The sequence below is a fragment of the Pan troglodytes genome, chromosome 9, assembly GCF_028858775.2.
Source record: "Pan troglodytes isolate AG18354 chromosome 9, NHGRI_mPanTro3-v2.0_pri, whole genome shotgun sequence".
Lineage (NCBI taxonomy): Eukaryota > Metazoa > Chordata > Mammalia > Primates > Hominidae > Pan > Pan troglodytes.
The window spans coordinates 32,885,538-32,903,942 of record NC_072407.2 but is presented as its reverse complement, the minus strand read 5'-3'; positions in this window follow the sequence as shown (position 1 = coordinate 32,903,942).

The window sequence follows — 18,405 nt, the reverse complement described above, 5'->3', positions numbered from 1 at the left end:
TTCTGTGATGTCCCAAGTCAGATACAGCCATTTTTATTCTATGCTATTCCCATATAACTTTTTGCATACAGTTTTTCAATAAAAAAAGTTTTCATTGAAGTATAAACCAAAGGTACATAAAATAAAGGACACAGCTTGATGAGCTATTATAAATAGTGAACACAGACTTGCAACCAAGTCAAGAAATAGAATATCTGCAGAAACCCAGAGTGCCGCCTCGTGCCCCCTCCTAATCAATACCCTTTTCCTTCCCTAAAAGTAATTTAACTTTCACCACCAGATTCGGTTTTTCTGTTTTCTTAAATTTATATAAATAATGTCACGCAGTATATATTCTTTTGTATCTGGAGTCTTTAGGAAAAAAATACATTTATTAAAATCATCTGGGTTGCTTTATGTAGCAGTAATTCATTAATTTTCCCTGTTGTTTGATATTTCATAGTATAAATATATCCCAATTTATTTACTCAATTTACTTTTAGTTGATACTGGACTCTTTCCAGACCTTAGAAATTAAGAATAATACTTACATAAACATTCTCATTATGGCTTTTGGTGCACATATGCACAAGTTTCTGTTGGGCTTATACATAGGAGTAGAATTACTAGGTCATAGGCTGTGCATATGTTTAACAGTATTACCAAACACTTTTACAAAGTGCTTGTACAAATCAGGCACCCATGAAAATTCCAGCAGCTCTACACATACCACAATATTGGCTATTTCAGCAAATTTTATTTTAGCCATTCTTATTGGTATGAAGTACATTTTCACTATGGCTTACTGTTGCATTTCCCTGATTATGAATGAGTCAAACTATTTTATATGTATATTGGTGGCAATTCAGATATCCTCTTTGATGAAGTGATTGTTGAAGCCTTTTGCCCATTTATCAATTTTAAAATTGAACTGTGTCTTTTTCCTTGTTGATTTGGAGAAGTCGTTGCACATTCTGGATAAAAATGCTTTTCAGTAATATGTAATATAGATAATTTCTCCTACTCTGTGGACTATCTTTTCACTTTCTTAATGGTGATCCTATTTTTAAGGTAGTCTAGTTTATTAATGTTCTTTTATGGTTAAAGCTTTTATGTTCTGCCTAATAAATATTTTTTCTGCTTTAAAATATGAAGGTTATCTTCTGGAAGCCTATTGTTTTACCTTTCATAGTTTGGTCTACAACACACCTAAACTGATGTTTGTGTATGGTATGAGGTAAACGTCACTATTCAGTTTTTGAATATGGATATTCAAAAAGCATTGTTTTTTTCTTAATGATGCAATATGTAGCATCTTAGATTGAATGAAAAATGGTAATATTCTAAATTAGCAATATTATTTGCAATAACATAATACAGCATGGCATACAAAATTGATTAAAAGTTGTGAAAGAGATGGTATACTTAAAAAGCAAAAATCATCACATTTTTAAAATAGAAGAAATGACTTTAAAGTTAAAGTAATTTAATAAATTAGATATATTAATAGGAATTCATGAGTTTTAATAAATGTTCCCAGCTCCATTAGCTAATCTAATATATACTCCTAGAATACAGAATGTATACTTCTAATACTATTATTCACTAACAGCGAATAATGTGAATAGTTAGGATCCATGTTTTGGACACGGAAAATCAAGTTGTGCCTGGAATAACTTGATGCTAGACTGCCAGACTGCTTTCAAAGATAGCTGAAATCATGCTAAAGAGGACTATGGTCCTAACTAAAAAAATAAAAACAAAGATAATTGTTAGAGTTCATTGGGCAGAGTTAAACCTTTGAAGTGCTGTGAGTCCATAATATTACTCGAAGGGCAAAAAATATAAATTATAATAATGTCAAGTCACAAGAGTTATAAATATTTTAATGTTCTAAATAACCCAAGTTCTTTGAATGCAATCTTTACGGTTTTTGTTTGGTTGTTGTTGTTTTTTGAGACAGAGTCTCACTGTGTTCCCCAGGCTGGAGTTCAATGAATGGTACAATCTCAGCTCACTGCAACCTCAACCTCCCGGGTTAAAGCAATTCTTGTGCCTCAGCCTCCCAAGTAGCTGGGACTACAGACATGCGCCATCACACCTGTCTAATTTTTGCATTTTTTTATAGAGACTGCATTTCACCATGTTGGCCAGGCTGGTCTAGAACTCCTGGCCTCAAGTGATCCATCCACCTCAGCCTCCCAAAGTGCTGGAATTACAGGTGTGAGCCACTGCACTCAGCCCATCTTTGTTTTTATCAGAGCCTATCTTAACTATGTTGACATACATGATACCTATAGCAACAAGTAAATGTTAACACACATATTCAGAATTATCCAAATATGCTTATATTCTTGTCAACGGTAGATAAAAAATTTAATTAAAATAAATTGGTTGTCCAGAAAGTTGAAAGGTAAGAGGAAATAAAAGACAAAGAGAAATTTTCATTGCAGACTGAGCATCATCTAAAACAGAAGTCTTCAAAATGTGGTATCCCAACCAGCATCATCAGCATCACCTGATTAATTTGCTTAAAATGCAACTTCTCAGCCCCTAGACCTACTGAAGCAGAACATATGGAGGTGGCATTCAGCAATCTGTATTTTTAAAATGCTCCCAATGATTCTAATGTGCATTACAATTTGAGAACCACTGATCTAATGACACCATTTAAATTATTGCACCTGCCTGAGCTTTATAGCTTAATTGTGTTGGATATATAACACTGACTCCCTTATCAGAGGAATTTGACTGATCATAGATCAAATTTTAAAAACCTACATTTTTCTCTGTACTACTAAGTTAGCACTAGGTATTTTGACACTCCACTGGACCCCAAAGTGCTAGAATGTGAATTGAAATCCAGATACTTCTTAATACAAGACTGCACTTCTTACTATGCCATTCTCTTTTTTTTCCTAAAATTTATTCTAGCTCTTTCCATAAAGAAAAAGAAGAAAGTAATTTCCTAAGATGAGCATCTCTCATATCTTAGGATCTATCTATATGATATTTCTAATCTTTATAATCACATATATAAAGATGAGATGCAAAGAAGCTGAAATGCAGTTAGGTTAAATATATCACCCAAAGCCACACTGCAAGCAAGGGCAGAAATGGGATTCCACGCCAAGTTTTCCTGGACCCATAGACTATTTACTTCCCACTCACATGCTCATTTCTCAATATCATATGCTTCTAATATGTACACCACAAGTGTTCAATAAAAGTTTATTGGGTGAATGGTAAGTCAATGATATTTCCCTGTTACTGCATTTTCAGGGGCTGCTACTAAGAAAAAGCATGCTCTCAGATAACTGTTTTCAGATAACTGCCAGAAAGTGAGAGTATACACAGATTAACATGATGGTCCACTTAACGGGGGAAGAGAGTAAAATGTTGGTGTCACTGACAAGGATGGCAACATTTAAATGTTCAGATCCTTACAGGAGAAGCATTGCAGTCACTTGACAATCTCAAGCTATGTGTTTCTTCAGTGCTTCTTGAAAACATTTATAATACAGAAGATGGTTTTAAAAAATGTATAACTTTTTCAATGAAAATGTGAATTTCAACACCTTAAAAAGCATATTATACTACCATGAAGTGCTCATGGTTCATTTTATTTAACTCACCTTCTAGATAGCTTCTTAGAAAAATAGGACTCAATTTAATTTTAAAATCATTTTAAAATTACATGAAATGACATAAGGAGTTGAATGCAATAGTTGCTAATGTTTCTTGGAGGAGTCATGGGGCAAAGAAGAGAAAGAAACAGATTAAAACATTTTAGACATTTGTTATTTGAATAGCAGCAAGAATGGAAAACACATAGGGGTAACATTTTAAAGCTGTGTGTGGGAGGCACTTGCACAAAATATTTTGTCAACAGGATTTCTGCGTACACCTCTCACACACTGCTTAGGAAATTTACCCCAGAATAGAGATTCTCGACTTTTTTTTCCCTTGCGAGCTGTCTAGCCTATGTAATTAAAGTCCGCCAGCAAAATAGTATTCGGGTGCTGACAAAATTGATAGGTCCTGAGCCTTTGCCATAGAGGAACAAAGCTAGGCATTTTCATTTCAGTCAACTGTAGTTGTGAAAAACCATCTCTTTAATCTGCCTCCTAGAGCAATCTCCACCGCTTTTCGTAATAATAAGTTTTATTATAAATAAGTTTTCTACTAAGAAAACTTAGTGGTTTTCTACTAGTTCCTCCGCTAGCTCCAAATGACATTTTCCCTCTATTTTGCTGATAGACATTCACTCTCTCCAAGCACATTTGTTAATATTTGATCAGATGCATGATAACATCTTGAACTTTTATTCATGGTAATAATTAAAAATCATGTTAAAGTTCTCTAAAAGAGCACATTGTGAGGCAGAATCTGTTGTGAGATGCTAAGAATCACTGATTTTCTCTTTATTTATAAGTATGTCACTTGCATGTCTCATGCCATTACCATGTGTGTAATTATCAGGTCATATTAACATTCAGACACAAATTTGCAGATCAATTAACTCAAATATTATAAGATTCACTGCGCCACATTCCCAAACCCTCTCTGCAAAGTCTGTCTCAGTTATTTCATGGCATATGCAGTGACTATCTTACCTTTCCTCCAGAAAAATTGCAACCATGATACCAGACCACTGGAGATGACCTCTGTACTCAAGGCAGTAGGGGCACTTGACACTTTGACTACTGCTGGTGCTCTCCATAAAATTGCAAATTGCTGCCTATGATGTCTCTTCTCAACACAGGCAAATGTGCAAAAACCCTTGTTCAGTAGTTCTATTTCCTCTATCTTTACCAAAAATTGAAAGTTACCTAACTCTTCACTAAAACAGGGATAACATTACTTCCCATTGACTATGTCAGAGACTGTTTGACTCTAGATCAGCACTGCTTACCCCAAATCTCACAATGTTCCTCTGCACACAGCTCCTTTGACTTCGACATGCAACTCATGTTTCTCTGGTCTTTCAAATTTAGAATTTTCAGTCAATATGGGAAGAAAATGTCTTCCATTGGCCCAGACCATGATTAACAAACTTTTTTTCAAAAGTCATTCCTATCACACACAAAAATTAACTTGAGATATGGATAATCAAGTGGTTTAACCTCCAAACTAAGGCATTTTTCTTTGGTAACAAGGATAATAGTTGTATTAGGACCATTGGTATAAACCAGAATTGACCCACGTATACTAGAATGGATGGTCACTTTACCTCTAGGCTGCTAACTTTGTTTCCAATTTCATCTTACCCTTCAGAAAGTTCGCATCCTGCTATTAACACATTTATTTGTTAGGACAATAGCATTTGTTGACTGCATACAATATCATAACTCTAGGTTAGAAGATAAAAACTTAAGCAGGATATGGCTCCTATTTTGATAGACCAAACACAGAATCTAGTGGAGAATTACAGAATATTTTTAAATCAATAAAAACAATGACAATAAATAGCTAATTATGATAATAAATTAAAAAGATAATCATTAATTCAGGCACAAGGGGAACTTAACTTACTGGCCTGTTTTTATGTGTATGTGTGTGTGTGTGTGTGTGTACAGGGAGGGAGCAGTGATTTTGCAAGTTTTTAGGGTGAGGGGCTGGTGCTTGGCTGATCATTGAAAAGTAATGAAAGACAAAGGCAAATAAAGAAGACAGTAAGTAGGCAGAAAGATAAGGATCTGAAGAAAGAGGCTTTGAGAAAAAATTAGGAATTTATAAAATTTGAACATGGTTGGAGGAAAGAGTAAATATGAAAAGTAGCAAATGACAAATGACAGCAGGAGCCTATAATGAAGTTTCTTCTAAGCTATGTTAAGCATCCTGAGGACAACGGTGAGCCATTACAAAGCTTCAAGTTTATAGTATGGATGGCTATGGCAAAACACAGTGGTAAGAAATTGAGTGATGAGACTCAAACTAAGGTTCTAATGTGTCCGAAATCGATGGGTTCTTGGTCTCACTGACTTCAAGAATGAAGCCATGGACCCTCGCGGTGAATGTCACAGTTCTTAAAGGTGGTGTGTCCAGAGTTTGTTCCTTCTGATGTTCGGAGTTTCTTCCTTCTGGTGGGTTCGTGGTCTCGCTGGCTCAGGAGTGAAGCTGCAGACCTTCATGGTGAGTGTTACAGCTAATAAAGGCAGTGTGGACCCAAAGAATGAGCAGTAGCAAGATTTATTGCAAAGAGCGAAAGAACAAAGCTTCCACACTGTGGAAGAGAACCCCAGCAGGTTGCCACTGCTGGCTGTGGCAGCCTGCTTTAATTCTCTTATCTGGCTCCACCCACATCCTGCTGATTGGTCCATTTTACAGAGAGCCGAATGGTCTGTTTTACAGAGAGCTGATTGGTCCATTTTGACAGGGTGCTGATTGGTGTGTTTACAATCCCTGAGCTAGACACAAAAGTTCTCCATGTCCCCACTAGATTAGCTAGATACAGAGTGTTGATTGGTGTATTTATGAACTCTGAGTAAGACACAGAGTGCTGATTGGTGCATTTACAAACCTTGAGCTAGATACAGAGTGACGATTGGTGCATTCTCAATCCCTTAGCTACATATAAAGATTCTCCAAGTCCCCACCAGATTAACTAGATACAGAGTGCCAATTGGTGCATTCACAATCTCTGAGCTAGACATAAAGGTTCTCCAAGTCCCTACCAGGTTAACTAGATACAGAGTGCCAGTTGGTGCATTCACAAACCCTGAGCTAGACATAGGGTGCTGATTGGTGTGTTTACAAACCTTGAGCTAGATACAGAGTGCTGATTGGTGCATTCACAATCCCTTAGCTAGACATGAAGATTCTCCAAATCCCCAGCAGACTCAGGAGCCCAGCTGGCTTCACCCCCGGATCCCGCACTGGGGCCACAGGTGGAGCTGTGTAGCTGCCTGTCAGTCCCTCGCCATGCGCCTGCATTTCTCAGCCCTTGGGCAGTCGATGGGACTGGGTGCCATGGAGCAGCGGGCAGCACTCGTGGGGGAGGCTTGGGTCGTGCAGGAGCCCACTGCGGGGGCATGGGGGGAGGGGGAGAGGGGGCTCCGGCATGGCGGGCTGCAGGTCCCAAGCCCTGACCCGCGGGGAGGCAGCTAAGGCCTGGCGAGAAATCAAGCACAGCAGCTGCTGGCCCAGGTGCTAAGCCCTGGTTCCCGCAGGCGCCTCTCCCTCCACACCTCCCGGCAAGCTGAGGGAGCCGGCTCCGGCCTTAGCCAGCCCAGAAAGGGGCACCCACAATGCAGCGGCGGGCTGAAGGGCTCCTCAAGCTTGGCCAGAGTGGGCGCCAAGGCCAAGGAGGCACCCAGAGCGAGCGAGGGCTGCAAGGGCTGCCAGCACACTGTCACCTGTCACTAACACTAGAAATCCTGCACACACACATGCACATATACACAAAGAACACATACATAAATATGGTTGATTTGTCTTAGAGCAGGAATGGGCGAAGTTTTTCTTTGAAGGACCAGATAGTTAAAAAAAAAAAAACAAAAACTTAGGTATTGTGAGCTACATGGTCTCTATTGCAACTTAATTTTCTATTGTAGCATACCTAAACAAATGGACATACCTATTTTCCAATAAAACTTTACAAAAATAGGTTGAGTGATAGAGTTGGTCTGCAAGTTGTAATTTACCAACGTCTGTCTTAGACTATGCCTAATTGAGTTAGCCTCACTTTCTACCCTAGATATAACCAAGTGAGAAAAATATTTGTTACTATTTACAATGTGCATTCAGAAATGCACTGTTTTTTATAGACAGTCATTTTTCTTTTGATCCTAGAAACCGTGGCTCCCATTTGTGAAGAATATCTGTGGATCCTCCATAGCAAAATGAATCCACAGTAAACATCTGATAAGATCCTACAATCTTAAGTGTCTCCTGAGCTGTTAGACCTGAAACAAATACTCCACAGTCCATTGACCATAAATAGGTATGAAAATTTGTTTAAATTCTAAACCATAGTCATTATTATTTAGCCATCTTTGGAAATGTTACAATCCATATACCTTGAAATTTTTACCTGTGTGAACACAAAGGCAATTGATAGAAATATAGTATTCTTCCTTATAGAATGTTTTTATTAGGAACTATTCAATAAATATATCTGAGTAATATTATCAAAGTGACACATTACATTCTCAAGTTTATCATCATTCTTCATCCATTTAATAGAAAAGATTCATATCAGGTATTGGATTAGACACTGGGATGCATTTATGAATAAAACATGGTCTAAGTTTTGAAGGTAACCACAGTCCAGGGTGGTTGTTGGATTGTGTAAATCCTTTGTTAAATGCCAGCATGCTTTGTATCTCACTAGTTTGAGTACAGAAACAAATTTTATGACCAATCAAAATGACTCTGGGACCAGCCATTTTACTAGTTTTACCATTTTCCAGGGAACTCCCTAGCCCAAATACTCAGTGATGCTTAAATATGTCCATGAATTAGTTACTAGTACTGCTTGTCTTCAATTGCTTGACAGAAGAACAGATTCTGAAGCCTTCTTCTGAAGGCCAGAATCTACAAATGCAGATGTTTTAATAATTGTGTGTCCTCTTTGGATGTCACCAGTGCTGCTGACAGAGGTGCTTAGTGTCCACAAGCATTTGATTGATAATGACTATGCCAAAATTCCTAAGTAGTTGTACAGTGAAGTCACTATGGCTGAACTTATCGTCCTTATTATCGCTGGAGCCTTGTTTGTGGCCCCCATATTTTTCCTGCTTCTTCCTAGACTTCTACTAATTAATACAAATAAGGTCTTTATCATATACTTTCCCCTCCTCAACTGAAACTTAAGGATGCCCTACAAGAAAGCTGCCTGGATCTTTAGGACAAGGTTTCTCCAGGCACCCCCAGGATGCCAAGATGACGGTAGCTTTTACAGATTCCCAAATTATCCACAGTGCATATCCAACAATTCTCCCACAACTACCTTCATCCGTTACTTAAATAACTGAGGTCTTTGTAATAAATTCAGGTACTGGTCCAGAAACAGCCCTCTCTTAAGGAGCCTCTCCATGAGGCCTTAAGAAAGGGCTGTTTCTGGACTATTAATATTTTCCAATTCCAATTTAGGAACTCCCTACACCTATGGACATTACATATACAAATAGATATGTGAGGCTTTTTTCTTTCCAATCTTAAAAACCCAACGAAACTATTTTAGGGACAAGTGAGTCTTAATATTACTTATGAACAGCTTAATAATAAGCATTTACTAGTTACAGTCAGAATTACTATAGCATATGCTTCCACTTAAAATATAAAAAGCTCCAAAGAACAACAGCCACACCGTAACAATGAGAAAAACCTGAAAAGCCTACAAAATCACAACTTTTCTTGAGTCTATCAGAGAGCTGAGGTTTCAAAGCAACAAAATAACTTGAATTCCAAAGAGAAAAAGAATAAGCCCTTCCAAGGACAGACAAAATACAAGAAGCATGTCACCTTTGGCAGAACTTGGAGAAAGAGGTGAAAAACATTTTTTTTCTTATTATACAGGCAGGTAAGAAAAACATCAATCTACAACGTAATATATTATAAAAGGCCAAAGGTGGGCTAACATGTTAATTTAGAATAAACAGAGACAGGAGACATAAGGGAAGTCTATATTCACTTGCAAGATCTTTTCCATGGACCTCCACTGGGTTCTTAGAAGAAAAGTTGAGAACAGGGCAAAAGACTGAAAAGAGCCCACTGCACCATTGCAGGCATGTGGGAGTTCACTGGCAGCTACTAACAGGCAATTATGAACCTCTGCACATGCTACGGACCCTTCTCTTCTACAAAGCAAAAGTTTAAAACTATTTGGGAAAGGGCAGTAAAACTGTCATTCCCAGGACACAGAGATCCACTATGACTAGAGAAACAATAGCAGAAAAATAATTCTCCACCCCTGGGGAAGGAGGAGTAAATTATCTTGTACCCAGAATCCTGCAATGATACCAAGCAGAAGACTGAAGCTACTGCAGGAAAAACAGGAAACTCCTGCCAAAGACTAAGTGATGATGAATGGGAGAGTTTGGTTGTTAAAGTGAAGAGGAACAACTAAGTTGAGAAAGACTCACCCCTGAGACTCACATATACGGAGCCTGCTCAGACTGAGACTGGTCCAGAATGACAGAATATAGTCCAGCTCCCACAACAAGTCCACCACTAAGTAATCCAGAAGCAGCAGTCTCTCACTCAGCAGAAGCAAGGGTGTATAGACAGATTCCCTCTATGGCTCAAGTATACAGAAAGCTGAGGGGTATAGCACTGCAGCCCACACTATAAGAACAAGGCAAAAGCAACCTACCAGTAGAGAATTGGAAACTTGTAGAGCACTGAAGGTAATAATACAAACCCACCATTCAAAACTAGCTAGTAGCTCAGTTGCTGACTAGGTAGACTCAACTTCCATACTCAGAGTTGGGTAGAAATACTTGCTGAGATAGACCATATTCTGGGCCTTAACACAAACCATCAACAGAGGTAAAAAATTCAAAATTCCCAAAATGGAATTAAACTAGAAATCAAAAAGACAAGTTAAACCCCAAATTAAAAAAATTACCACAGGTTATAGAGGAACTCACAAGAAAAATTAGAAAATATTGTCCAGAAATCATAACATGTCAAACATTGTGGAATTCAGGTAAAAAAAAGGCTTAGAGGGAAACATACAGCATTACATGCTTAAATTAGAACATAAGAAAGGCAATATCAGTAATATCAATAATACAATTGTTCTTAAGAAACTAGAACAAGAAGACAAACTCAAAGCAAGCAAAAAGAAGGAAATGCTATAGATGAGAGAAAAATCCAATGACATTGGTAACAGAAAGTCATAAAAATTAAATAAAATCAGAAGTTTTTTTCTATGAAAAGAGCAATAAAATGATTAAACCTATATACTAGAAAAAAAGAAGACATAAATTACCAATATCAGGTGTGACAAAGGGGACATTACTACAGATCCTAGAAATAGTAACAGAACTTCAAGGAAGATCATGAACAACTTCACATACATAAATTTTATAACTTGGATGAAATGACAAATATCTTGAAAGACACAAACTACCAATCTTAGGTAGAAATATATAAGCTTGAGAGTTTTATATTTATTGAATAATGTATAACTAAAAACCCCCCAACATTGAAAACTCCAAGCACACATGGCTTCATTGGTGAAGACTATACCAAACATTTAGAAAAAAAAATCAATTCTATACAAACTCTACCAGAATACAGAAGAGGAGGTGACAGTTTCCAACTTTTTATGAAGCCAGCATACCCTAATATCAGACAAATGTAACAAAAAATAAACCACAGACCAACATGCTCATGAACATGAATGCAAAAATTTTTCAAACTGTAGTAAATTGAATGCAGCAACAATTAAAAAATAATATATCATGACCAAGTGAGGTTTATTCCAGGAATGAAAAATAAGTTTAACATTTGAAAATCAGAAAACATAATTCGCCATCATCAACAGGCTAAAGAAGAAAATCATGTAATTATCTCAGCAGATTTTTTACAAAGGCTTTTAGTAAAATTAAGCATCCATCAATTATAAAAATCCTTAGCATACTAGAAATATAGTATCCTCAACCTGATAAAGTGAATATATGATATAACCTGATAAAGTGAATATATGATATATATAGCTAATATCACGTATAATGGTAAGCCTTTAATACTCTTGCTAAAACCAAGAATGAGGCAAAAATGTTTAGTCTCATTATTTCTATTCAGCATCATAGTGAAAGCCCTAGTCAATAAAATAACACAAGAAAAATAAATACCAAAAAAAAAAAAAAAAGGTACAGACTGGAGAAGAAGAAACGAATGTATTTGCAAAAGACCTGATTGTTGAGTAGAAAATCCAAAACAATCTACAAAACGCTATTAGAACTAATAAGTGATTTTTAGCAAGTTCTCAGGAAACAAACATCAGTTGTATTTCCATGCCGGCAATGAAGAATTTCAAATTAAAATTAAAAATAAAATTACCATATAACAGCCTCAGAAAAAATTTTTAGGAGAAAATCTAATAAAACATGTAAAACTTGCATACTAAAAATAACAAAACAGTGCTAAGAGAAATCAAAGATCTAAAAACAGAAAGATACACTGTGTTCATGGATGTAAATATTTAATGTTAAGAAACTAATTCTCCAAAAATAAATCTATATATTCAACTATAATCCCAATAAATAAATAAATTCCAGAAGGGTTTTGTGTTAATTTAAAATATAGTTATAAAATTTATTATTTTTCTCTTTTTTTATTATTATACTTTAAGTTCTAGGGTACATGTGCACAATGTGCAGGTTTGTTACCTAGGTATACATGTGCCATGTTGGTTTGCTGCACCCATCAACTCATCATTTACATTAGGTATTTCTCCTAACGCTATCCATCCCCCAGCCTCCCACCCCCCACAGGCCCCAGTGGGTAATGTTCCCCTCCCTGTGTCCATGTGTTCTCGTTGTTCAATTCCCACTTATCAATGAGAACATGCAATGTTTGGTTGTCTGTCCTAGTGATATTTTGCTGAAAAGGATGGTTTCCAACTTCATCCATGTCCCTGCAAAGGATGTGAACTCATCCTTTTTTATGGCTGCATAGTATTCCATGGTGGATATGTGACACATTTTCTTTATCCAGTCTATTATTGATGGACATTTGGGTTGATTCCAAGTCTTTGCTATTGTGAATAGTGCCACAATAAATATACATGTGCATGTGTCTTTATAGTAGCATGATTTACAATCCTTTGGGTGCAAATCCAGTAAGGAGATTGATGGGTCAAATGGTATGTCTAGTTCCAGATTCTTGAGGAATTGCCACACTGTCTTCCACAATGGTTTAACTAATTTACACTCCTACAAACAGTGTAAAAGCAATCCTATTTCTCCACATCCTCTCCAGCACCTGTTGTTTCCTAACTTTTTAATTATCGCCATTCTAACTGGTGTGAGATGGTATCTCATTGTGGTTTTGATGTGCATTTTTCTGATGACCAGTGATGATGGGAATTTTTTCATATGTCTGTTGGCTGCATAAATGTCTTCTTTTGAGAAGTGGCTGTTCATATGCTTTGTCCACTTTTTGATGGGGTTGTTTTTTTTTCTTGTAAATTTGGTTAAGTTCTTTGTAGATTCTGGATATTAGCCCTTTGTCAGATGGATAGATTGCAAAAATTTTCTCCCATTCTGTAGACTGCCTGTTCACTCTGATGATAGTTTCTTTTGCTGTGCAGAAGCTCTTTAGTTTAATTAGATCCCATTTGTCTATTTTGGCTTTTATTGCCATTGCTTTTGGTGTTTTAGACATGAAGTCTTTGCCCATGCCCATGTCCTGAATGGTATTGCCTAGGTTTTCTTTTAGAGTTTTTATGGTTTTAGGTTTTACATTTAAGTCTTTAATCCACCTTGAGTTAATTTTTGTATAAGGTGTAAGGAAGGGATCCAGTTTAAGCTTTCTATATATGGCTAGCCAGTTTTCCTAGCACCATTTGTTAAACAGGGAATCCTTTCCTCATTGCTTGTTTTTGTCAGGTTTGTCAAAGATCAGATGGTTATAGGTGTGTGGTGTTATTTCTGAAGTCTCTATTCTGTTCCATTGTTCTATATGTCTGCTTTGGCACCAGTACCATGCTGTTTTGGTTACTGTAGCCTTGTAGTATAGTATGAAGTCAGGTAGCATGGTGTCTTCAACTTTGTTCTTTTTGCTTTGGATTATCTTGGCTATGTGGGCTGTTTTTTGGTTACTTTTGAAATTTAAGTAGTTTTCTTCCAATTCTGTGAAGAAAATCAATGGTAGCTTGATGGGGATGGCATTGAATCTATAAATTACCTTGGACAGGATGGCCATTTTCACAATATTGATTCTTCCCATCCATGACCATGGAATGTTCTTCCATTTGTTTGTGTCCTCTTTTATTTCACTGAGGAGCAGGAGATCCTTCACATCCCTTATCAGTTGGATTCCTAGGTATTTTATTCTCTTTGTAGTATTCGTGAATGGGAGTTCACTTGTGATTGGCTCTGTTTGTCTGTTATTGGTGTATAGGAATGCTTGTGATTTTTGCACATTGATTTTGTATCCTGAGACTTTGCTGAATTTACTTATCAGCTTAAGGAGATTTGGGGCTGAATGATGGGGTTTTCTAAATATACTATCATGTCATCTGCAAACAGAGACAATTTGACTTCCTCTTGAATACCCCTTATTTCTTTTTCTTGCCAATTGCCCTGGCCAGAACTTTCAACACAATGTTGAATAGGAGTGGTGAGAGAGGACATCCTTGTTTTGTGCCAGTTTTCAAAGGCAATGCTTCCAGTTTTTGCCCATTCAGTATGATATTGGCTGTGGGTTTGTCATAAATAGCTCTTATTATTTTGAGATATGTTCCATCAATACCTAGTTTATTGAGAGTTTTTAGTATGAACGTCTGTTGAATTTTGTTGAAGGCCTTTTCTGCATCTATTGAAATAATCATGTGGTCTTTGTCTTTGTTCTGTTTATGTGATGGATTACGTTCATTGATTTGTGTATGTTGAAGCAGCCTTGCATCCCAGGGATGAAGCCAACTTGAAAGTGGTGGATAAAGTTTTTGATGTACTGCTGGATTTGGTTTGCCAGTATTTTATTGAGGATTTTCACTTTGGTGTTCATCAGGGATATTGGCCTGAAGTTTTTGTGTTTTGTTGTGTCTCTCCCTGGTTTTGGTATCAGAATGATCCTGGTCTCTGATAAAACAGACTTTAAACTGACAAAGATCAAAAGAGACAAAAAAGGGCATTACATAATGGTAAAGGCATCAATTCAACAAGAATAGCTAACTATCCTAAATATGTATTTACCCAATACAGGAACACCCAGTTTCATAAAGCAAGTTCTTAGAGACCTACAAAGGGACTTAGACCCCCACACAATAATAATGGGAGACTTTAACGCCCCACTGTCAATATTAGACAGATCCATGAGACAGAAAATTAACAAGCATATCTAGGATTTGAATTCAGCTCTGGACCAAGCAGGCCTAATAGATATCTACAGAACTCTCCACCCCAAATCAACAGAATATACATTCTTCTCAACACCACATCACACTTATATCAAAAATTGACCACATAATTGGAAGTAAAACACTCCCCAGCAAATGTAAAAGAACAGAAATCACAACAAACTGTCTCTCAGACCACAGTACAATCAAATTAGAACTCAGGATTAAGAAACTCACTCAGAACCACACAACTACATGGAAACTGAACAACCTGCTCCTGAATGACTACTGGGTAAATAATGAGATGAAGGCAGAAATAAAGATGTTCTTTGAAACCAATGAGAACAAAGACACCATGTACCAGAACTTCTGGGACACATTTAAAGCAGTATGTAGAGGGAAATTTATAGCACTAAATGCCCACAGGAGAAAGCAGGAAAGATCTAAAATAGGCACCCTAACATCACAATCAAAAGAACTAGAGAAGCAAGAGCAAACACATTCAAAAGTTAGCAGAAGGCAGGAAATAACTAAGATAAGAGCAGAACTGAAGGAGATAGAGACACAGGAAAACCCTTCAAAAAATCAATGAATCCAGGAGCTGGTTTTTTGAAAAGATCAACAAAATTGATAGACCACTAGCAAGACTAATAAAGAAGAAAAGAGAGAAGAATCAAATAGACGCAATAAAAAATGATAAAGGGGATATCACCACTGATCCCACAGAAATACAAACTACCATGAGAAAATACTATAAACACCTCTATGCAAATAAACTAGAAAATCTAGAAGAAATGGATAAATTCCTGGACACATACACCTTCCCAAAACTAAACAAGGAAGAAATTGAATCTCTGAATAGACAAATCACAGGTTCTGAAATTGAGGCAATAACTAATAGCCTACCAACCAAAAAAAGTCCAGGAGCAGACGGATTCACAGCCGAATTCTACCAGAGGTACAAAGAGGTGCTGGTACCATTCCTTCTAAAACTATTCCAATCAATAGAAAAAGAGGGAATCCTCCCTAACTCATTTTATGAGGCCAGCATCATCCTGATACCAAAGCCTGGCAGAGACACAACAAAAAAAGAGAATTTTAGGCCAATTTCTCTGATGAACATCGATGTTAAAATCCTCAATATAGTTATAAAATTTATATGGAAAAGCAAAAGACAAAATAATTGGAAATTTTTTTAGAAAAAGGACCAAAGTTGTTATACATACAAAAGCCTGATTTAAAGATTATCTACAAAGCTACAATAGTCATGATAGCATAGTACAGATAAAAAGATAAACATATAGATAAATGAAAAAGAAAAGCCAGACATGTATAAACATATTGATGTCAATTAAATTTTGAGAAAGATGCTAAAATAATTAAGTGGAGTAAGAATTGCCTTTTCAGTATAAAAGTGCCCCTAAACTCATTGAGTTTATCTTAAACTAAATCATAGTTCTAAATGGAAAATCTAACTCTATAAACGTTTTAGAAAAATGTAAAAAATCTTTTGACATTGTCTAAAGCAAATACTCTTACATATAATAGGAAAAATTATAAACTCTAAAAAATGTTAATGGTACTTCAGAATTCAAAATTTGTGTTGTTTGAAAGGCATTGTTAAAATGAAAAGAAAAGCCACAGATTATAAGAAAATATTTGCAAAATCTACATTTGATAAAAGACTGGTATCAAGTATTATGTAAATAATTCCTACAACTCAATTATGAGGAAATCAATGAACTAAGAAATGGGCAAACAATTTGAACAGCCATATCACAAAAGAAGATATACAAATAGCAAATAAGCACAAGAAAAGAAGTTAAACATCATTAGTCATTAAAGAAGTGAAAATTAAATTCACAATGTGATACCACTATCTATCTGATGGAATGATAATAGTGTTTTTTTTTTTTAATCTGAAGATACCAGGTACTGGAGTGGATATGGAGAAACCCGCACTCTGAATTATTACTAGTGGGAATGCAAAATGATACAGGTACTTTGGGGCACAGTTTGGCAGTTTTTATTAAGTTAAACCTATAACTTCCATACAACTCAGCAATCCTGCCCCTGGTATTTATGCAAGATAAATGAAAATATGTCTACCTATCCATACATTAATATTTATAGCAGATTTATAATTACCCACATCTAGGAACAGCCAAATATCCATTAACTGCTGAAAGGATTATCAAAGTGTGGTGGTACACCCTTATAAAGGAATACTATCTACCAATGACAAGGAATGAACTACAGATACATTCAACATACGTGGTTGAATCTTAAATATGTTACACTATTTGAAAGGAGTCAGAGACAAAGGCTACATACCCATGATATTCTTAAACAGCCAAAACTGTAGGTACAGAAATCAAATTACAGGTTGACAGTGGATAGGGTTGGAGAAAGGGACTGATTCTAATAAACCATGAGAGAAATTTTCATGGTAATAGGTATATTCTATATCTTTGTTGGAATGGTGGTTACACAGCAATATATATTTTTCAGACTTATAAACAATGCATATTTAATGAATATGTATCTATTTATGTAAATTATACTTCAATAAACCTGATCTGTTTCAAAATATTTTTTTAAAAAAATCTATAATAGGTCTTAACTCACCTTATCTTTGATGATTATAAGACAAGTGGATAATAGGAGCTTCACCTCTCAATCGTCATGAACTCTACGGAAAATTTAATGCTGAACACTTGGAAAATATTGTCTACCTCTCCCTATTTGCTTCTAAGGACTTTCTAAATGAGCATACTAAGACAAAGCTTACTTTATTGGAAATATAAAATGACAAAGTAAAAAACAAAGGCTGCCTCAAGAAACTCTTAGGAGAATGACTCAAACCTTAGTGTTTGAGTGAACATGGGAGGGTCTAGGGTCAACACACAGGTGAAGATAAACATAAGTCACATGGCATTTTTCTCCATTTAAAGAAAGGTGACCAACAAAGTGTCTACTATGGGTCTTAGCCTAAAGTCAGGGTTATACTGATAATAAGATAAATAATAACATTTCTAATAAAAATTGTTAATTGAAATTAAATCTTCCTATCTTCCAGGTCCAGAACTGATTTCTATCTCCCCAAAATCTGAATGTTTAATGAGTATGACACATATATCATTGATATCATTTTTCTCTAATTTCATAATATTTAAAACTATTCAATATTCCATGCTTGCTTTAATTTAACAAATTTGATGAGTATATTCTAGGTAGAGCTGTCGAGATTATCAATGCAGCTGCTCTGGACTATGATGTTAGAGCTAATTTTCAAGAGACTTTCCTTTGTGACATTATATAAAATTTTTCTTTTTATTTTATCTATAAGAGTTATTGACTGGTATTTCCTAGGTTTTCTTCTAGGGTTTTTATGGTTTTAGGTCTAACAT